The sequence below is a fragment of the Balaenoptera physalus genome (assembly GCF_965194825.1).
Source record: "Balaenoptera physalus genome assembly, chromosome: 5".
Classification (NCBI taxonomy): Eukaryota; Metazoa; Chordata; class Mammalia; order Artiodactyla; family Balaenopteridae; genus Balaenoptera; species Balaenoptera physalus.
This window is the reverse complement of record NC_138884.1, coordinates 75,519,308-75,537,405: the sequence shown is the minus strand read 5'-3', so window position 1 is coordinate 75,537,405 and position 18,098 is coordinate 75,519,308. Positions and strand designations below refer to the sequence as shown.

At 38.3% G+C, this 18,098-nt stretch overlaps 1 protein-coding gene across 1 annotated transcript in view; it reads right to left on the bottom strand.

Annotated features, from left to right (window-relative positions):
• Positions 1–18,098, bottom strand: part of KDR (kinase insert domain receptor) — a 174,364-nt gene that overhangs the window by 102,162 nt on the left and 54,104 nt on the right. The window contains exon 2 of the mRNA XM_082464435.1: positions 15,786–15,841. The gene's annotated coding sequence lies outside the window, so the exon portion shown is untranslated. The remainder of the gene's footprint in view (positions 1–15,785; positions 15,842–18,098) is intronic.

The window sequence follows — 18,098 nt, the reverse complement described above, 5'->3', positions numbered from 1 at the left end:
CACAAATTAAAATTCTCTTTCCGTGTGTTTCTGAACATTCACTTCTCATACGTTACTGCTTTGGTGAACATAATAAAACCAAGCAGAACAACTCAGCAAGGAACACCTCACACAGAGAGACAGTTTTAAATAAAGTAAAAAATACAACTTCAGATCTAACTGATAATCATCCCAAAATTAGTCAGGCTGGTTATAGGCAGATGAAAGGCCATAAGGGAGTCATTTCATGCATCTGACCACGTAATATAAATAGAAGTTCCAGATGTAGAGAAAATGAGTCTTGTAACAAAGCAACACATAGAAAATATTAGACACTAAAATGGTCTTTGGATTGTATACAAAAACACTTAGATTTCCTTATCCTAAGAAATAAGGACCTTGACCTTGCTTCTTCCTAAAGCTACTTGGTTTTTGGTTACTTTTACCATTCCTCATTGTAAAAGTTCTGGAAAGAGAGAGGTGATCCTGCATCTTCTCTTCTCAAATACAATAGCTTCTTCTCAGTTTTGACTCTGCCCAGCATCTCCAGCACATCCATCCCATTGCCCACCCCATCTTAAAGCTCTGTCTTTGCTTGATTCTCATTACACTGTACACGCCTACCTCTCCAGCCAATGCCTTTCACTGGCTTAAGCTCCTTTGCTCAACCTTAAACACAGGGAATCTCCAAATCATTCTTGGTCATCATCCCTTTTCCTCTTCCATGACTCTCTCAGGGACCTCATTCCCCCTTGTGCCTTCAACTGTCTTCTCTATGGGGATAACATGCAAAGTTGTGCTTTCCAGCTCTGGTTTCCACCCTAGCTCCAGACTCTAACCTCCAGCCCTTCCTGGATATCTCCCTGTGTACGTCCCATGAGGCTCTGAAATTCAAAGTGTACAAAACTGAACACTGTTTCTCTTACTCCTGTACTGCCTCCTACAGCACCCTCAAGTGCAGTCCTTCCAAGTGCTTATACCCCATACCTTGCAGCTGTGTTACTCCCCTGACGTTTTTCTCCCACCCAAACCAATCTTGTCTACATTCTTTATATCTCTCATATCTATCCCCTATTTTCATTCACCAGACTGCCCTGATTCATGACCATTTTGCCTTTGTCCTGGAATTTTCCAATCCATCCATCACTCTGCTGCCAAAGTTATCTCCCTAAAACACAAGGTTCATCTGTCCTTTATCTTTGACAGTTGGCATTTGCACACAGCATAAAGCCCCAAACCCTGAGCCTAGTGTTCAAAGCTTCATTCCTCGCCTGCTTCCTGTTTTTCCAGCTTATCTTCTAGTATACCATAGACATACTCTATTTTCCAGCCATATAGAGTACACTGGCCACTTCCAAAAAATGCTTTATACTCTCTCGTCTCCAGGCTTTGCCCAATATATGTTCTCTTTGCTTACAATGTACTTTATTCCAAGATCTGCCTATAGGAGACTGGCCACCGTTTAAAACCAGGCCCCAAGAAGTCTCCTCAATCCCTACTGCTGCACCCCTGGCCAACTGAATTACTCGTTCCCTACCTGCAATAGTTAGGATTCCTTGGATTGTAAGCAACAGAAAAAACCAACTCAATCTGGCTTAAATGTATAGGATCATGTTGCTGTAAGTTCTGGGCTGATTTCAGATAGTTTTATCTAGAATCTCAGTGTGTCATCCTGCTATTTTTCTGTATAATTTTCTCAATACTGCCCTCAGGCTCACTGTAAAAAAAAAAAAAAAAAAAAAGGCTGTATATCTTCACAGCACACTGTCCACAGAAAATTCTTTGCCAGAAGCTCTTGAGAAAAAATGAGGAAGACTCTGTCCTCAGCAAACATTCTCTTGCATCTCATTTGCTCACCCCTATACCAGTTACTAGGGGCAGTATCTTAGTCCATTTAGGCTGCTATAACAAGACACCACAGACTGGGTGGCATACAAACAACAGAAACTTATTTCTCACAATCCTGGAGGCTGGAAGTCTGAGATCAGGGTGCCAGCACGGTTGAGTGAGGGCCCTTTTTGAAGTTGCAGACTTCTGATTGTATCCTGACATGGCAAAAAAGGCTGGGGAGCTCTGTGGGGTCTCTCTTATAAGAGCACTAATCCCATTCATGAGGGCTCCACCCTCATGACCTAATCACCTATCAAAGGCTCCATCTACTAATACCATCACCTTCCGGGTTACGATTTCAACATATGAATTTTGGGGGACACAAACATTCAGACCATAGCAGACAAGAAGGATGCCAGTAGGGTTAGGTTAATCAGAGTCCACCTCTGCAATTAGCAGTGGGGTCAGTAACATCAAAACCACATCATTGGGGCTTCCCTGGTGGCGCAGTGGTTGAGAGTCTGCCTGCCGATGTGGGGGACACGGGTACGAGCCCTGGTCTGGGAGGATCCCACATGCCGCGGAGCGGCTGGGCCCGTGGGCCACAACTACTGAGCCTGTGCAGCTGGAGCCTGTGCTCCGCAACAAGAGAGGCCGCAATAGTGGGAGGCCCGCGCACCGCGATGAAGAGTGGCCCCCGCTTGCCGCAACTAGAGAAAGCCCTCGCGCAGAGACGAAGACCCAACACGGCCAAAAATAAATATAAAAATAAATTAATTAATTAAAAAATAATAATAATAAGGGAAGGCTACTCTCCAATTTCTTTGGTTTTTTTTTAAATTTTTTATTTATTTATTTTATTTATGGCTGTGTTGGGTCTTCATTTCTGTGCGAGGGCTTTCCCTAGTTGTGGCAAGCGGGGGCCACTCTTCATCGCGGTGCGCGGGCCTCTCACCATCGCGGCCTCTCTTGTTGCGGAGCACAGGCTCCAGACGCGCAGGCTCAGCAATTGTGGCCCACGGGCCCAGTTGTTCCGCGGCATGTGGGATCTTCCCAGACCAGGGCTCGAACCCGTGTCCCCTGCATTGGCAGGCAGACTCTCAACCACTGTGCCACCAGGGAAGCCCCTACTCTCCAATTTCTAAAAAAAAAAAAACAAAAAAACCCACATCATTGAAATGGGGAAGGGACTGTTTCTCAAGGAAAAATCTGAAGGTTTTTGTAGAAAGTAGGGGGATATGAATGTTAAGGAGACAACCAACTAATGACTACTATATTCCCCATACTCCAAGAATACATTATTCTATACCTGTTGTAGCTATATGATATCCTGCTTTATATCAGATTTATTTGGTCTGTGTATCTGTCTTCTTCATTATATCGTGAGATTGAGGACCAGTTTAGTGTAGCTTTCATAGCTGTTTTTCTAACCTTCCAATTAATTGAAGACAAGCCTTTTCGGTCTTCTGGAAATATTCCCCTTTCTTCCAATGTTATCATCATAACATATCATAAAAATAACTATCATTTATTAAGTCAGGCCCTGTTGTAAGCACTTTACATGTGTTGACTCCCTTAATCCTCACCACTGTCTTACAGAGTAGGTACTATTATTATCTTCACTTCCTAGATGTGTAAACTAAGGCTCAGAGAGGTTAAGTAACTTGCCCACTGCCATGTAGCTTGCATGTGGTAGAGCCAGGATTTGAGCCAAAGCAGGATGAATCCAAAGCTACACTCTAAAGCAGATTTGTGCTAGTTCATCTCTCAAAAAATACACCTCTTGGTAAGACAGTCACTAAAAAGCTACTTCTTGTCTTTCATCCCTCCCATCCCAAGCATCACTCAATATTGCCAATTCTCCTTTCCTAACATATTTGTTCTTTCTAATTTATTCTTATATTAAACTGACCATCAAGTTCTGACCATTTCTTGGCTCAACTTCTAGAATAATATATTTGAAAATCAATCAATCTCATGTGTTGACCCCAAACTATCCTCCTAGTCTCTACACTCTTCTTCCTGACCTGATCTCCAATATCAAATAGTTAATGTCTTTCACCTCATAATCATGTACCATGAGGAACTGATGTTGGGTCATATTTAGAATTGCTCCTGACAATAATTCTTATGAGACTGCATGTCAACTAACTCCTTGATGCTGTCCCTCCCAGGAAACGGAACTCACAGAACTATAGGGGCCCTTAAGAGATTATTCAACTCAGTCTCCTGTCTTTAGTCAACAAGTCATTAGCCACTAAAGACAGGTCTTGATTATTTGCCTCTTGAAGAAATACTGAAAAGATTCTTCACAACCACACTCAGCAGCACAGAATCTTTTCTAGCATGTGACTGTGACAGAGTCTTCCCAAGATGTCAACACCATGAGGTCTCACCTCACACTCTGTACCCAGAAACCTGCTATAGTACCAGAGGCCTGCTCCTTGAGTACAGATGGTAGATTTCTGAGCCATCCCTATTCATTCAGCAAATTATTAATTTACTTTTTTTTTTTTATTGCTTTATATATTTATTTGGTTGCCCTGGGTCTTAGTTGTGGCTCACTGGCTCCTTAGTTGTGGCAGGCGGGCTCCTTAGTTGCGGCATGCATGTGGGATCTAGTTCCCTGACCAGGGATCGAACCCAGGCCCCCTGCATTGGGAGAGCGGAGTCTTATCCACTGCACCACCAGGGAAGTCCCTAATTTACTTTTTAATAGCAAGTGAATTATGACATATCTATGCAAACACCAGAATTTTAGACTGTCTAAAAGTAGTTGAACTAGATATACTCTTCATGTTTTTATTAGAGGCTTTATTGGACATTTATTATTTTAATCTTATTTATAAATTTATTAAATTATTTTATCTACTTTTTTATTTATTAGAGAATTTATTTATTAACAACAAAACAGTGGTTCTCAATCCTGACTACACATTAGAATCTCCTGGGTCTGGGGAGCTTTGAAAAAATACTGGTACCTGGAACCATCCTACATCAATTAAATCAGAATCTCTGGGAGGAAAACCTGACCAACAGATTTTTTTTTTTGCATTCGAATGTGATTCTAATGTGCAGCCAGAGCAGAGAAACATCACGTTAAACTCTTGTTCATGAGAACAGAAAAGATTCTTCCGAAACTTTGAAATGAAAACATTATAGCTCCAGGACGATTTCATGCAGTGGGTACTATAGTCACAGTGGGATTTCTAAAAAGTATAAAAATATGTGAGAAATTTTAAAAGTATAACTCATAAGAACAAAATTATTCTTAGCAAACTCAACGTTATTAAAAATACTTTTAGGGCTTCCCTGGTGGCGCAGTGGTTAAGAATCCGCCTGCCAATGCAGGGGACACGGGTTCGAGCCCTGGTCCGGGAAGATCCCACATGCCGCAGAGCAACTAAGCTCATGCGCCACAGCTACTGAGCCTGCGCTCTAGAGCCTGTGAGCCACAACTACTGAGCCCAAGTGCCACAACTACTGAAGCCCATGCGCCTAGAGCCCGTGCTCCACAACAAGAGAAGCCACCGCAATGAGAAGCCTGCGCACCGCAATGAAGAGTAGCCCCCGCTCGCCGCAACTAGAGAAAGCCCGCACACAGCAACGAAGACCCAACACAGCCAAAAATAAATAAATAAAATAAATAAATTTATTAAAAAAAAAAAAAAATACTTTTATTTTTCAACCAAAAAAATATGTGAGATGGCAGTACATTTTAATGTGTTTGCCATGATTCAGGGTGAGTCTTCCAAAAGTAAGAGCACCTACAACATAGAAAGATCTTAAAGCCTCGTCAATAGAGTATTTCAAATTTTAATTCAATATTTACAGCTTGAAATGTTCCTAGCTACTGCTGAAGTAAATGTCAAGCAAGTAAAAGAGTCTGAAGTCAACAGTCTGGTAACAACAATTCATTTTGATACAAAGAATTACAGCTTCAAAAAGAAGATAAGCTTTTTATGTTTATTGAGGCAACTCTCCCATTCTTTCTGAGTTATGCCTTTCGATAAATGCTATTCTGAAGGAAAGAACTGCCTGGGGGAGGTTGGGAAGGAGGAAGACACCCAAATTGAGTTTCAAGAACGATGAATTATCTAAATCAGTTTCTCTGATCTAGAAACACTGCTGAATGCAATGCAGTATGTGACGTTATCTTTCACCCTTCCTTAGCTCCTAAAATCAAAAGCCAAATTCCAATGAATTGGAGTAACATGTAGCACTAGCTCTTATATTCAGTTACAAGAATTCTTCAGGGTCTAAAATGAGGACCCCAGACTACAAACATCTCTAAAATTCTTTATGAGCTCGTGTTTCAAAGAGTTGGAAAATGTCTTTATGTGTATGCTTGTGTACAGAAAACAGACTGAAGATATACACATCAGAATTTAACAGTGGTTATTTGAGAAAAATACGGAGGACTTAAATGATCTTCAAGAATCACAGAACACTTTTTACACACATATGCAGAAAAGAAAATTGTTATATATACACTACCAAATGTAAAATAGCTAGCTAGTGGGAAGCAGCTGCATCGCACAGGGAGACCAGTTCGGTGCTTTGTGACCACCTAGAGGGGTGGGATAGGGAGGGTGGGAGGGAGATGCAAGAGGGAGGGGATATGGGCATATATGTATACATATAGCTGATTCACTTTGTTGTACAGCAGAAACTAACACAACATTGTAAAGCAATTATACTCCAATAAAGATGTTAAAAAAATAAATTAATTAAATTAAATTGTAAAAAAAAGAAAAGAAAAGAAAATTGTTGAAGGGCACACATGAAAATTAAAAATAATTACTCCTGAGGACCAGGATGGAAATGGTAGATAGAAGAGGTTTCATTTATTACTCTATGCTCTTTTATATTTTTTAGTATTTTCATTGATAATTGATCATTTAAAATCATAATTTAAATAATAATAAACATGTATATTTTGGATTTTTAGAAAGCTATTAAAGGCCACCCTCATCCTCTCTAATTTGAAGGTATCTTTATTAACATCTCATTTGCCCAGGTGGGTAAGAGAATGTGAACAGAAGTGCTTGCCCTTCTCTCTCCTGCTTAGAGGGCATGGAGTAGTTCTCCTGGAATACTCCCTGTTTAACCTCAGAGAAGCCATAACTTATCAATAATAATTCATTTAAAAAGCTCAAATGAATTATATACCTGCTGTCCAAAATGTTTCCTTATACATTATCTCGTTTTCTCTTCCAAATAATCCTATGAGACTCGGAAATTTCAAGTATCTTTGACAGCCCACACAGCGAGTAAATGGAAGTGCCAGGATTTAAATCTACATCTTTCTGGCTTCACAAACCAGTGTCCTACAATGGAAAGAAATTCAAATCGTGAAACAATCAGGAAATTTGAACAGTAAGTGGATATCCATTTAAGTTGGTAACATTTCTGCTGATATAATCCTTCTTAAAACTCTGTAGTTCTCCTACAACTCTTCTTGAGATTCACTCTATTAGTCAAAATCCACATCTGCAAATCTCTTTGAGGCAAGTGTTTCTCTACCTTGGGCTTCTGCTGAAACTGCTGGGGGACAATGGCCCCCCAGGTATCTTAGAAACTCAATTGTTTGACCAAATAATCCTAAGACAAGACCTTCAATCGTTCTGCTAAACTTTCTGCCTCCAGGATCCAATATTTTCCTTCTAGCCCTCACTGGCAGGCTTCTCAAATGCCATCATGATTTTGCTAACAACCTCAGCAATATTCTTTTTTTTACATATAATTTCTTCCACACATACATACTGTAATAGTTTAAATCTTTTGTATGGAGAAGTTTCAAGATACAGGGTTTGGTCCATATTATTTTTTTTTTTAATTTTGCATTGATCGATTGCAATTTTTCATTGATGCCTGTTCAACTCTTCAGCATACATCCTTTCTTCATAATAAGTTCCTAAATAACTATTCCCGTGACTGAAAATGGGGAAAATCCTTCAAAATATATCCCCCATAACTGTGAAGGGGGAATAATCTTCAAAATATAATAGGTGATTTTTCACATATATGTGAAATATAATAGGTGATTTTTCATATATATAAAATAATACCTTACGTGTAAAGGTTGCCATTGTTTTTTTTAATCGATTTCCTATGGAGTAACGTACTGTATTTAGTTTCACATGGCTTGTTCTAAAGATATTTTCCTCTTCCAGTTTCCCATATTTGTTTGAAGGGGAAGTACAATGATGTAGTGGAGGAGTGGGAGCTCTGGCGCCAGATGAACCGAGATTAGAATCTCAGCTCTGCTCCATGGGCAATTTTAACTGTGCTCAGGCCCAATTTTCTTTCTTAAATTTTATTCTACTTAAAAAAAATTTACTGTGGGAAGAACACTGAACATGAGCTTTATCCTCTTCATAGATGTTTTAAGTGTAGAATATAGTATTGTTATCTACAGGCGCAATGTACAGCAGATCTCTAGAACTTATTCATCTTGCATAACTGAAACTTAATTCTACCAAACATTTAAAGAAGAATTAACACCAATCCTTCTAAACTTTTCCAAAAAAAAAAATTGTAGAGGAGGGAACATTTCCAAACTTATTTTATGAACTTAGCATTACTCTGATACTAAAGCCAGACAAAGACACCACAAGAAAAGAAAACTGCAGGCCAATATCCCTGATGAACATTGATGCAAAAATTCTCAACAAAATATTAGGAAACTGAATTCAACAGCACATTAAAAGGATCATACACCATAACCAAGTGGGACTGATCCCTGGGATGCGTAGATGGCTCAACATATGAAAATCAATTAATGTGATACACCACATTAACAGAATGAAGGATGAAAATCACATGATCATCTCTTCAATATCCCTTAGGTTTTCACTAACAAGCTTCTCAAAGTTCTTACAGCCTCTTCCAGCTGCTGCACTTGAAAGCCACTCCCACATTTTTAAATGTTTATTGTGGCGACAACTCACTTCCAGGTACCAAAACCTGTGCTAGTTTTCTATTGCCACATAACAAATTACTCCAAAGTCTAGTGGCTTCAAACCATAGGCGTTTATTATTGCAGAGTCTTTGTGGTTCAGGAGTGTGGGAGCAGTTTAGCTGGGTCTTTCTAGTTCCAGGTCTCTCATAAGGTTACAGACAAGATGTCAGCCTGGGATGCAGTCATGTGAAGGCTTGATTAGGGCTGAAAAATCCATCTCTAGTGTGACTCACTCGCATGACCATGGCAGAAGAATTCAGATCCTCATTGAACGTTGGGAGTCTCCATAGGGCCAGGGCTACTTGTGTCCTTAGACATGGAAGTTGGTTTTCCCAGAGCAAGTGATTCAAGACAGCAAGGTGGAAGCCACAGCGTCTTTTATGACCTGGAACTGGAAGTCATATATGACCGTATCCACAATATCCTATTACACAGTTCAGCCCTATTCACAGTCTGAGGACATTAATACCCAGGGTTTAAATACAGGAGACAGAGGTCATTGGGGACCATCAAGGATTTGACTGTAATTTCTCTTATTAGTGTTATATAGTTTTCAGCATTCAAATCTTCACCATATTTTGATAGATTTACCCCAAAGTATTTCGTGTTCATTGATGCCACTGTAAGTTCTAATTTCCAATTGTTTTTTTGCCACTATATAAAAATACAATTATTTTTTGTATTATCCTAGTAACCTGTGCCCTTGTTAGACTCACACTCACTAGTCTTAGTAGCTGGTAGACTCACTAGCTACTAAGTTCTAGTAGCTTTTTGGTAGATTCTTTAAGATTTTCTTTGTAGACAATCATGTTTCTGTGAATAAAGACAATTTTATTTCTTCCTTTCTAATCTGTATGCTTTTCATTTGTTGGCTTCTTATATAGGCTAGGATCTCCAATATAATGTCAAATAGAAGTGATAAGAGTAGACATCCTTGCCTCAAATCCATGCTTGAGAAGAAAGCAGGCAGTCCCTCATCATTAAGTATGACATTATAAGTTTTGCATAGATTCCTTTTATCAGGCTGAAGAAATTCCTTTCTAGTCCTAATTTATTAGACGTTATTATGAATGTTGAATTTTGTCAAATGCTTTTTCTGAATCTGTTGAGACGATCCTATGGTTGTTCTGGCAAATTGCATTTATTGATTTTTGAATGTTGAACCAAACTTGTATCCCTGGGATAAACTCCGCTTGGACGTGATATGTTATCTTTTCTATGTATAGTTAGATTTGGTTTGATAATAAAATTTTTTAAAATCCACGTTTAGGAGGGATATTGGTCTACAGTTTACTTTCCTTGTAATAACATTTTCTGTTTTTTTTTTAAATCATGGTAAATGATTTAGTTGGGAAGTGTTCCCTTCTCTTCTATTTTTCTGGACCATATATATTTACAGGTGAAATGATACCATCATCTTAGATTTGTTTAAAAATAATTTGGAATGAAGGGAGGGATGAATGTGAATACAGATAAAATGAGATAGGCCAGGAGTTGATAATTACTGAAGTTTAAAATCGGTATATTTTCAATATAAAATTGAAAATTTTCAATAATAAAATATTTTCAATCATTTTCAATAATAAAATATTTTCTCTTAGAAATGTGTCCTTTCCACAGCTCCATCCTACTTTCCAGTGAATATGCTAGAGAAAAGGGTGCCCTAAAATTTCAGCAAAGAGTGAAGCAGAAGCCCAGATGCTGAGAGTTCCCAAATCGTTTTAAAGACTGTCCTGACCATTAGCATCCAAATGTGTACTAAGAGGAGAGTAGGATAAATCAATTATAGCTTCAGTTTAGATGTAGGATTTATGACAGTCTTAATTTCTTGGCTATTTCTCCAACTCAGCTTTGAAAAATTCTATCCTGCAATGCAATGGTTGTCAAACATTAATGTGCATGAAAATCATCTGGAGGGCTTCTTAAAACACAGATTGTTTAAGGCAGTGAAACTATTCTATGTGATGCTGTAATGGTGGACTCACGTCATATATTTGTCAAAACCCATAGAACGTACACCACTAAGAATGAACTTAATGTGAACTAGGGACTTTGGGTGATCATGATGTGTCAATGCAGTTTCATCAGCTGTAACACATGTACCACTCTGGCGGGGGATGATGTTGAATATAATTAATCCCCCAACTGTAACTATCAACACCTCCCACCAGAGGCTGTATGGGTGGACAGGGGGTATGTGGGAACCCTCTGTACTTTCTGCCCAGTTTTGAGGTGGACCTAAAACTGCTCTAAGAAAATAAAGTCTAATTAAAAACCAACAACAAAGACACAGGTTGTTAGACTCCATCCTCAGAGTTTCTCATGCAATAGATGTGGGTAGAGCCCCAAAATCTGCATGTCTAACAGGTGCCTGGGTGATAATGATGATGTTGATCCAACAATCATGAGAGAACTTCTGCTTTAATATAAAGCCTCAGATTTCAGAAATTCCAGCTTTCTCACAATTTACATCCTGGATCCAATCCAAATAGAATATTATTTAGTTCACAAGCTACACTGACTCTCAATTCTGTTTGTTTCATTTTGGCAAACTTTGTTTGAATACCAACCATGTACCAGGTCTTCTGCTAGCCTCTGGAGATACAAGGACAAGGATATGTATTAATGCATTGTCCCTGACATTGAAGGTTTTATAGTCTGATGTCCTTATATTTAATCCTGTTTATTAATTTTATAGAATATTCTGTTTAATTTTTATCTAAGCTGTTTCATTTGAAGTAGATTATTTTTACATTTGTTTTGGTAAATTAAATTAACAGTTGAGTTCAGCTGGTAGTATAAAATATTACAGGGTTTTTTTCTACATCTTGGTCTTATAGTCCAAGTGCTCCTAAGCGTCTCCCAAAAGAGACCTTAGAAATCATCTCATTCATTTGCCCAACCCCATTTTACAGTTGAGGAAACAGAAGCCCAGAAAGATGTGACAACTTTCCCAGGGTCACTAAGGTAGTAAGTGACAGAGCTAGAACTAAATCCAAGTCATTGGACTCTGAATATGGTCATCTTCCCATGACATCTGGCCTCATGACTTAAATTCCAACATCACGGAAAATTATGGATTCCCATATCTAGGAAATAATTCACAAATTTCAGTGGAATTTCAGGATTACATTAAATTATTGATGATCTTTGTGAACTAAAGGAGACAATGTGGAGAGAAAAAGATGAAAGACTGGAGTAGTGGTGGTCATTGTCATGATGGCATTAGTAGTTGCAGTAAAGTGTAGCAGTAATAGATGACTTCTTATGTGCTGTGTACTGTGACTTTCTTAGAACATTCACTCTTCTCAATAACCCCATGAGATATGTACAATTATTATACCCATTTTACAGATGAGGAAACTGAAGCACAAAGAAGTATAGTAGTTTGCCCAAAGAGACATGGCATTTGCACTAAATTCTGTCTAATGGCCTTGAATATATTAATCTCCCAACTGTAACTAAACTCTGCCAGGAGGAAAATTTAAGTAAGATTTAACCACTGTATAAAGTTTCATAGTTCGTCAAAGCCCCCAATCCTTTTTGGATATCTTAACAACCTTCCAAAACTGAACCAGGAAGAAACAGAAAATATAAACAGACCAATCATAAGCACTGAAATTGAGACTGTGATTAAAAATCTTCCAACAAACAAAAGCCCAAGACCAGAGGGCTTCACAGGCGAATTCTATCAAACATTTAGAGAAGAGCTAACACCTATCCTTCTCAAATTCTTCCAAAATATAACAGAGGGAGGAACACTCCCAAACTCATTCTACGAGGCCATCATCACCCTAATACCAAAACCAGACAAAGATGTCACAAGGAAAGAAAACTACAGGCCAATATCCCTGATGAACATAGATGCAAAAATCCTCAACAAAATACTAGCAAACAGAATCCAACAGCACATTAAAAGGATCATACACCATGAACAAGTGCGGTTCATCCCAGGAATGCAAGGATTCTTCAATATATGCAAATAAATCAATGGATACACCATATTAACAAATTGAAGGAGAAAAACCATATGATCATCTCAGTAAATGCAGAAAAAGATTTCAACAAAATTCAACGCTCATTTAAAAAAACCCTCCAGAAAGTAGGCATAGAGGGAACTTACCTCAACATAATAAAGGCCATATATGACAAACCCACAGCCAACATCATTCTCAATGGTGAAAAACTGAAACCATTTTCTCTAAGATCAGGAACAAGACAAGGTTGTCCACTCTCATCACTATTATTCAACATAGTTTTGGAAGTTTTAGACACAGCAATCAGAGAAGAAAAAGAAAGAAAAGGAATCCAAATCGGAAAAGAAGAAATAAAGCTGTCACTGTTTGCAGATGAGATGATACTATACATAGAAAATCCTAAAGATGCTACCAGAAGACTGCTAGAGCTAATCAATGAATTTGGTAAAGTAGCAGGATACAAAATTAATGCACAGAAATCTCTTGCTTTCCTACACACTAATGATGAAAAATCTGAAATAGAAATTAAGGAAACACTCCCATTTACCACTGCAACAAAATGAATAAAATACCTAGGAATAAACCTACCTAAGGAGACAAAAGACCTGTATGCTGAAAACTATAAGACACTGATGAAAGAAATTAAAGATGATACAAAGAGATGGAGAGATATACCATGTTCTTGGATTGGAAGAATCAACATTGTGAAAATGACTATACTACCCAAAGCAATCTACAGATTCAATGCAATCCCTATCAAACTACCAATGGCATTTTTCACAGAACTAGAACAAAAAATTTCACAATTCGTATGGAAACACAAAAGACACTGAATAGCCAAAGCAATCTTGAGAAACAAAAACAGAGCTGGAGGAATCAGGCTCCCTGACTTCAGACAAAGCTACAGTAATCAAGACAGTATGGTACTGGCACAAAAACAGAAATATAGATCAATGGAACAGGATAGGAAGCCCAGAGATAAACCCACACACATATGGTCACCTTATTTTTGATAAAGGAGGCAAGAATATACAATGGAGAAAAGACAGCCTCTTCAATAAGTGGTGCTGGGAAAACTGGACAGCTATATGTAAAAAGAATGAAATTAGAACACTCCCTAACACCATACACAAAATAAACTCAAAATGGATTAAAGACCTAAATGTAAGGCCAGAGAATATAAAACTCTTTAGAGGAAAACATAGGCAGAACACTCTATGACATAAATCACAGCAAGATCCTTTTTGACTCACCTCCTAGAAAAATGGAAATAAAAACAAAAATAAACACATGGGACCTAATGAAACTTAAAAGCTTTTGCACAGCAAAGGAAACCATAAACAAGACGAAAAGACAACCCTCAGAATGGGAGAAAATAGTTGCAAATGAAGCAACTGACAAAGGATTAATCTCCAAAATTTACAAGCAGCTCATGCAGCTCAATATCAAAAAAAATAAATAACCCAATCCAAAAATGGGCAGAAGACCTAAACAGACATTTCTCCAAAGAAGATATACAGATTGCCAACAAACACATGAAAGGATGTTCAACATCACTAATCATTAGAGGAATGCAAATCAAAACTACAATGAGGTATCACCTCACAGCAGTCAGAATGGCCATCATCAAAAAATCTACAAACAATACATGCTGGAGAGGGTGTGGAGAAAGGGAACCCTCTTGAACTGTTGGTGGGAATGTAAATTGATATAGCCACTATGGAGAACAGTATGGAGGTTCCTTAAAAAACTAAAACTAGAACTACCACACGACCCAGCAATCCCACTACTAGGCATACACCCTGAGAAAACCATAATTCAAAAAGAGTCATGTACCAAAATGTTCATTGCAGCTCTATTTACAATAGCCAGGACATGGAAGCAACCTAAGTGTCCATCGACAGAAGAATGGATAAAGAAGATGTGGCATATATATACAATGGAATATTACTCAGCCATAAAAAGAAACAAAATTGAGTTATTTGTAGTGAGGTGGATGGACCTAGAGTCTGTCATAAAGAATGAAGTAAGTCAGAAAGAGAAAAACAAATACCGTATGCTAACACATATATATGGAATCTAAAAAAAAAATAAAATAAAAAAGGTCATGAAGAACCTAGGGGCAGGACAGGAATAAAGATGCAGACGTAGAGAATGGACTTAAGGACACAGGGAGGGGGAAGGGTAAGCTGGGATGAAGTGAGAGAGTGGCATGGACATATATACACTACCAAATGTAAAATAGATAGCTAGTGGGAAGCAGCCGCATAGCACAGTGAGATCAGCTTGGTGCTTTGTGATGGCTTAGAGGGGTGGGATAGGGAGGGTGGGAGGGAGATGCAAGAGGGAGGAAATATGGGGATATATGTATATGTATAGCTGATTCACTGTGTTATACAGCAGAAACTAACACACCATATTAAAGCAATTATACTCCAATAAAGATGTTAAAAAAAAAATAGATGAAAACTTAGGGAAGCATTCAGTATACCCTATGCTCAATTCTTTATTATTATTTACAATACCTTTCTGCTTCCTTATTTTTCTTAAATTTTAACTAGAGGAATGCTAATAGCCAGGAATGATGCCAAGAAGATGTAGCTTTGAAAGAAATGTCTTCAGAAAAAAAAGCATTGAATCCCCCTCCCCCCCAAAAAAAAAAATCTCAGTGAGATGGTTGAAAAAAAGAAAATTTAAAATTCTTTCTTCTATGCCGTTAGATACAAATTTAATAACTCTATCCTTATGGATAGGTCAAATATTAAATAAAAATGTTCTGTCAGCAATTGGAATTCATAAATGGGTGAATAGGCTTCATTGGAGTGCCAGGTACACACACAGACATAGACACGTACACACACAACACCCTCGTTCAATTTCATGTTTAAGCAAACATTACCTTATGCCCTTGGGAATTATTTTTAGCAATCTTTAGCCAAACTGGTTTTGCTTGGCAAACTATAACCCCTACAGGTGGCACCTATTCTCTGTGAAGTGTTTCCTTTTCCCAGAACTGAGACATTGGAACCACGTACCTCCTTAGCCTTTTGAACATCTGTTTCTACTTATGTGCCAGCTGAGGCCCCCTGACCTGTGAAAGGAAACAAAACAAAGGTTCATGGTCATTGTCTACCAAAATGCCGTGTTTTGGTCCACCCAGACCTTGGAAACACAGATTAGGAAATGGGATGCCAAGCGTTGGGCCACCTTACTAAGGGGCTGTGGAAAAAATATTTCCCTTATTCATCAGATCGTGTTAGATAAAAAAATAAGTCAGGAGTCTAGAGCCTAGAGAAGTCAATTTACAAGTGACTAAGTATTCACTACCATTTCCAAAGCATTGCATATTGCTTCAGAGGTGCTACAAGGGATATAGAGAGGACCAAGCTTGCCTTGAAGGGGTTTATAAGATTACAAGCAAGTCAAAAAACATACCTTAGAAAATCAATCTGTAAGGCTAAATACACAGCATGTCAAATTTACAAGACAAACAATTAGTATCATAGGCATTTCTTAGAAGGAACAAAAACTGAGAGTTGGAAAGGATAGGAAAACCTCAGTGGTGGTAAGACTCGAAGAAGAAAAAAATTACTTATTTTGTGACAAATGAAATCACTTTCTTTTAAATACTTTACCAGGATAAAAATTACCAAGTCCCATCTCTCCTAAGAGCTGAACTGAGTGACACCCAAGAAAATCCTTGTCCATATTTCATAAATATATTTCTTTTTGCTTCTCTTCTTTTCCTATAGTCAGCTTCCAATTATCTGTAGCATTTGAGGATAGAGACTGAAGAGGATAAATCTAGGGACATGTCATACCCTTTATTTTTGCCTTCAGGCTCTGTTTCCAGTTTTCAAAACTTTGCTTTTGAAAACTTTGGTAACAAGAACCCAAGTGTAATGATTTGAAGACATACATGCACAAGTCTGCAAAGTTGCCTATAACAAGGATATTCATTGCAATGTTAGATGATTAAAAGGTTTTGAAAACAACCTTAATATCCATCAATAAGGATATTGCAAATGGAAAAGATCAAACTGCCAAGCAGTAATGTCTCGTATGATCCCATTTAGTGAAAACAAAAAAGGACATCTGTACCTCATGAATGCCCCTCATACACCAATCAATTCCAGGAGGCAATGTGAGAAATTGTTAACAATGTGATATTTGTGAGAGCAGTAACTGACTTTTATTTTTTACTTTAATATTTTCAGTGCTGGTGGAGTTTTTAAAAGTATATCACATTTATACTTTTAAAAATAGTTTAATCTACATGTACATACGTAATATTGACATTTTTGTTTTTCAAATATTCTTCTTTGTCAATGAATGACCTAGAGACATCCACTCAAAGTGAGGCAGAATGTTAACAGAAGGTTCATAAAAATGAAACATTAGGCATGAAGAATGGTCACTACACACAGATTTTTTTTATTTCAGCATATAGGTCATTCCCTTACAGAAAATCAAATTTTCCTCAAGCAATAGATGGATGAATATTTTGACTTTTAGGCGCTAATAAATAGTTCAAAACCTCAGAACCTTGAGTTCCGTAGCTGAAAAAAAATGTGCTCATAGAACTAACCATAAAATGTGAGAGACTAATGGTTTAAGAAGTGGGAAACATGTTGCTATGATGCTCTCTTAGCTGATGACATTCTGTGACAGCTGCCAGCCTTGAGCAAGATTGAGGAGTTCCAGACGTCCAAGTGGCCTTTCTCCTTTGCCTGCTGGAGATCCGAACAGGGCAGCTGGATGGCCATGAACTCTGTGTGTGGGATCAGGAGGTAAGTGGGAGAGGCTCAGCCCGTTCTGCTGATGCACCGGTTCAGGGAAAGTTAGATGACACAGCCCTTTGCCTTCCTCTTGGCTTGAATAAAATCAGGAAAAGTGGTTTAGACTCAGTACTTTCTCTGCTCTCCTCAGGGTCCACATGTTTCCTGACCCTTGACCTTTTTTTTCTGTTCAGGGGCAGTCACCTGCACATGGGCTTAGCTGACAATGACATACTGCCCATCTCTATGTCCTGGACCCATCATTGTGCTTCATCAAGCTGCCCATGTCTTCTGCGGGTGATTTGCTTCATGTCCAGCCATCATATGACCACACCATCACTTAACTACACCATCACCTAACCATACCACCAAGCTGGGGTTTTTTTGTTTAAGAGGAACAAAACTTTTTGGAGGGTGTCTCTGTAAAACCAACTAGCTAATTAATTTACATAGTTAAACATAACACCCAGGAAATTAGTTGGACCTCCTTAATTTTTAAGAGCATATAATGGCCAAACCTTTGAAGCTGGTGATAAAACATCACTCAACACTGGCTGTTCAGTCCTTTCT